The sequence below is a fragment of the Sapajus apella genome, unplaced genomic scaffold (genome assembly GCF_009761245.1).
Source record: "Sapajus apella isolate SASKATOON/1434 unplaced genomic scaffold, GSC_monkey_1.0 scaffold21, whole genome shotgun sequence".
NCBI lineage: Eukaryota > Metazoa > Chordata > Mammalia > Primates > Cebidae > Sapajus > Sapajus apella.
This window is the reverse complement of record NW_022436961.1, coordinates 25,792,032-25,797,485: the sequence shown is the minus strand read 5'-3', so window position 1 is coordinate 25,797,485 and position 5,454 is coordinate 25,792,032. Positions and strand designations below refer to the sequence as shown.

Below are 5,454 nucleotides of genomic sequence, written 5' to 3'. Positions count from 1 at the left end.
AAAAAATATTAACCAAATTAATGTAATTAGAATTTCTAGAAGTAATAGGAAAAGTGACATTTTATGCAAAGCATAACAGAAAAATAAGATGTATTTTTTTCTTCGAAATCTATGAAATATACCGGCTGGGTGTGGTGGCTCATGCCTGTAATTTCAGCACTTTGGGAAGGTGAGGCGGTGGATCACCTGAGCTCAGGAGTTCGAGACCAGCCTGGCCAACATGTTGAAACCATGTCTGTACTAAAAATACAAAAATTAGCCAGGCATGGTGGTGGGCATCTGTAATCCCAGCTACTTGGGAGGGTGGGGTAGGAGAATTGCTTGAACCCAGGAGGTGGAGGTTGCAGTGAGCCAATATTGTACGTCTGCACTCCAGCCTGTGGAACAAAGTGAGGCTCTGTCGAAAAAAGCAAAAACAAATGAACAAAAAACCATGAGACAGAAAAGATGGATTTTTGTTAAAATAAAAAAAATATTGTTCTAGTTTGGAAGTTATTCAAAGGTTATTGCTTCTTGGCCTTTTGGCTAAGATCCAGTGTGGAAGTTATTCAAAAGTTGTTTCAGAATGAATCAATAAATAACAGATAAAGCGGAATGGATATTGTCTTAGTCTGTTTTGTGCTACTATAATGGAACACCCAAGACTGGGCGATTTAGTTAAATATGGAGATTTATTTTTCGCTGCTCCGGAGGCTTGGAAGTCCAAGGTCAAGGGGCCTATATTTGTCGAGGGCCTTCTTGTGGCCTCATCACCTGGTGAAAGGTGGAGGGACAAGAGGGCATGCATGGGGGGAAGGGAAAGCGTGCAAGAGGGGGCCAAACTCACTTTTATAACAAATCTACTTCTGCAATAACGAACCCACTCCCACAATAATGTATTAATCCATTCATATGGGAAGAACCCTTTTGATATAATCATCTCTTAAAGGTCCCACCTCCCCACACTGTTGCATTTGGAATTAAGTTTCCAACACACAAACTTTGTGGGGGCGGGGGAACACATGCAAACCGCAGCAGAGATAAAAAGTTGAAAGAGGAGAAACGAGAGAATCGTACGTGCTCAAGTTGACTAAATGGAATGAATTTATTATATGACTTTTAAAAAGAAGCCTAAATATTGAGACTGAACTGATTCAAAACCAGAATTTGAATTTCTCTGTTAAAAGGACAAAATAGACCAGGTGTGGTGGCTCACGCCTATAATCCCAGCACTTTCGGAAGCCGAGGTAGGTGGATCACCTGAGATCAGGAGTTTGAGATCAGCCTCGCCAACATGGCGGAACCCCGTGTCTACTAAAAATACAAAAATTAGCTGGGCGTGGTGGCAGGTGACTGTAATCCCAGCTACTTGGGAGGCTAAGGCAGTAGAATCGCTTGAACCTGGGAAGTGGAGGTTGCAGTGAGCCAAGATCTCACCACTGCCCCCCAGCCTGGGCAAAAAAGCAAAATTCCATCTAAAAAAAAAAAAAAAAAAAAAAAGGACAAAATGGGTTTTCTTTTTTCTTTAATTAGAAAAAAAACTATGAAAGGTCTTGTTTTACCTATTTTTTTTTTCCAGGTTACCATTGAGTCTTTATCCAAGAATTTTCCATGAAGCACAGTATCTCTACTTTCTTCCATTGATTTTAACTTTAGACACCTCTGTCATCTATTATTTCACTCTGTGACTTGACATTCAGAAATAAAAAAAAAAAAACCAGAATATATTCTATGTCATGCACCACGGGTAATGATTTTCCAAAAATGACTGAATAAAATCAAATGTACATTGTTTTAGTGTTTTCGTTCAACAGAAATAATATTCAGCTTTTTGACATTAGAAGGCAACTAAAGACATTAAATATAAATTATTTGTCCTCTTTGATGAGGCACAAAAAGAGAGCTTCCTGAGATAAAGTTGTTCCCATAGCATGGGGGCACGTTTGTGATTTGTCTCTGTTCAGAAGTGACTACAGCAATGGATAGGCCTGAGAGGAGGTGAGAAGGAGCAATTAGTGATCGTGTGTATAAGGGAACTTTGGTCAACATCAACAAAGCTCACGGTTCTATCTTCACAATTCAGGAATACTCCTACTTGGTTGGTAGGTCTTGGAACATATTGTACCATAAGTGGGGAAGTGGTAAAGAGACTGCAGTGAACATCCTCCTTAACATATCCAAGAAGAAAGAGTCCCTTCTCTTCATCTATCTTGTCATTCTGTCTCTTCTCTTTCCAATAATTGTTACAGACTCCAAAAGCCCAATTGCAAGAGGCCCCCACATGAACCTGCCAGTAATATTTTCCAAATGTGAAAGTCTGAGCACCCCATGAAAGAAAACATCCAGGTGCTGCAGTGATATGGGGATCATCTTGAGGGTCACACCCAACATTCATGCTTCTCAAATCTCCATGCAGGAAGATATGACTATTGGCTCTTTCAGGATGCAGAGTAATATCAACTCCGAATCCACGGAGCTTGTCCACTAGTCCAGTGATGGGCCCTGTACTGAGCTCCAGATTCACAGGCTTGGGTGCTTGCAGCGGCAGGAGCTCACACCTGTATAATATGTCTCCAAAAGCCTGAAGTAGTCCCACATCTGGTTTATAGCCCATTTCCTTCAGCGCCTCATACATTCCTCTTAATATCTCCCTCGAACGTTTCATTCTGGCTTTGCTTTCATTGAGTTGCTGAAAAATGTCCTCGCCGTTTTTTTGCAGCCTCTCCAAATAATGTTGCCCTTCTTCATGGAGAAACGTCGGCATCTTCTGATATTGAGCTCTGATTGCTCCTATCCTTAAACTCACATAATCCTCGCATTCCTCAGCAGCCCGGTCGACGGGACAGTGTCTGTGTGTGATCCTGGTGCTCCTGAGAGTTGGGGCACAGCAAACAGAGTAAGCTCTTGTTCACTTCTCAGAATACCTTCTTTGTCTTCCTGTGAATCCCACACCTTTGCTCCTCAGAGCCCAGGAAATGCCAGAGGCTGGCTTTTCTGACACAGGAAGCCATGTTCTTCAAAGCAGTGTTAGTTCTAAGTTCTCTCCACCGTACCTCCGTCTTGCATATAGAGCACTGAGCAGGAGCTGGGATGTCCGGCCAGCTGACATACAAACAGGGCCTGCAAAAGGTGTGTCCACAGTCTACTGTGACTGGGTCTAGCAAGCAGTTCATGCAATTGGGACAGGCGATTGCCTGGTGCAAGATTTGCAAGATTACAGAATTCATGTTTAAGTATGTCCATCCTCACAGGCTTTCACTCCAAAGACCTTCTGATGGAAACAGGAAATCTGCTTTGGGAACAAAAATGTTATGGCTTTTCAGAATAATTTTCCATGCTTCGTATTGTCCTTTATCAGGTCTTTGGTTACTGAAGAAAAGTGGATTGCTCAAGCAATCCTCCTACCTTGACACAAAGTGCTGGGATTACAGGCATAAGTCGCTCTGCCCCACCAATCCTCCATCTTAAAACTTGAGAAAATTGGCCGGGAGAGGTGGTTCATGCCTGTAATCACGGCTCTTTGGGAGGCCGAGGAGGGTGGATCATGAAGTCAGGAGATGGAGACCATCCTGGAATTACAGGCGCATACCATCACACCCAGCTAATTTTTTTGTATTTTTAGCAGAGATGGGGTTTCACCATGTTGAAACCCGGTCTCTACTAAAATACAGAAAATTAGCTGGGTGTGGTGGCTCGCACCTGTAGTCCAGCTACTCAGGAGGCTGAAGTGGGGGAATCACTTGAATCTGGGAGACGGAGATTGCAGTGAGCCAAGATCATGCCACTGCCCTCCAGCCTGGTGAAAGAGCAAAACTCCATCTCAAAAAAAATCCAAAAAACAAAAAACAAAAAAAAGAAACTTTTCTTATCTGAGTTCTGGAAACTCCTATTGTCCTTATTGGGTGTTTGGCCTTGATTCACAAAGGGCTGGGATTACAGGCATGAGTCACTCTGCCCTGCCAATCCTCTGTCTTAAAACTTGAAAAAGTCACATTTTTCTTATCTGAGTTTCCTTTCCAGGAAACCAGCCAACAGTTCTCCCAGATAGTATCCAGGAGCTGAAACTTTCTGAGATCACTGCGTCTGGACAGTGAGATACCAGATCCCACAGCAGTCATGATTGTCTAATCAACCACCTGCTTCCTGTTGACAGGACAGTGAGATACCAGATCTCACAGCAGTCATGATTGTCTAGTCAACCACCTGCTTCCTGTTGATCGACTTCTCTTCTTTACCCCTCCCTAAATCCTATTTTCTACACACGGTTACATTTCCACCCTGATATATAAACCTCTAATTTTTTTGCTGTGTCACCCAGGCTGGAGTGCAGTGGCGTGATCTCGGCTCACTGAAACCTCCACATCCCGAGTTTAAGCGATTCTCCTGACTCAGCCTCCCAAGTAGCTGGGACTACAGGGGCCTGCCATCATGCCAGGCTAATTTTTGTATTTTTAGTAGAGGCAGGGTTTCACCATGTGGACCAGGCTGGTCTCTAACTCCTGACCTCATGATCTGCCCACCTTGGCCTCCCAAAGTGCTGGGATGACAGGCGTGAGCCACCATATCTGGTCAAATCTCTCATTTTTACTGGGTCAGGGATGTGGACTTAATATTGATGTCTCATCTCTTTGATATTTTATTGTTACGAAGAGTCTATTTTGTCAGTCTTGTGACTTCTCTTTTAATTTTAATGTTGATCAGTTGGAGCCTAAATTCCAAAAAGTTGGGGAAGGTACAGTGAGGCGCGTCATGCCCCCACTTCCTGTCATGTGCTCAGCCAGTGTTTCAGGTCCCTTTCAGATTTCCTTTGGTCAAGAGAAGGTCCATTCAATCTGTCAGGGGACTTAGAATTTTATTTTATTTTTTAGTTTATACTTCCTCCTTTTTGGTCAAGGTATACCAGAGGAGTATCGATAGCCAAGCTTTTATTTTGTTCCATATCAGTGCCAGGATGGTGTGGCTACCTGCCCGAGCCCATCATGTCCCTCGGGATCCTTGTGGCCCAGGGACTGAGTCAAAAGACTTGCAGGCAATTATATATTCCAGTCCAGATGGGAAAGAAGATGGGCGAGCACTCATTAACTTTAAAACCCCTTTTAAGCGGCTTTCAGAGCCAAAAAGCAAAAGTCAAAAGGCAAGGTTATAAAATTGACCTATCTACCAATTCTACACATTAAGGTATAATCATGGCTGGCAGCAATTAGCTATACACAAAACAAGCATTTTGTTTAGCTGTTGAGACATCTGTGTTTGTCCTTGATTTGGAGGCTATGAACTAATTTTATCTCTCAAGAGCGGCCCTTAAAATCTCACACGTATGCCTCTTCTGTGATAGTCCCTGGTTCTGGAGGAAAAGAAAAATTTCAAATTCTGGAGGTAAAGCAAAATATAAAGAATTGGCAATTTTTTTTTTTTGTTGTTTAGATGGAGTCTCGATCTGTCACCAGGATGCAGTGCAGTGGCGCGATCTCGGCT

The 5,454-nt window shown here is 43.0% G+C and overlaps 1 pseudogene; it reads right to left on the bottom strand.

Moving 5' to 3' along the window:
- Positions 1 to 1,778: 1,778 nt before the first annotated feature.
- LOC116558487 lies at positions 1,779 to 3,206 on the bottom strand (annotated as a pseudogene).
- Positions 3,207 to 5,454: the final 2,248 nt, after the last annotated feature.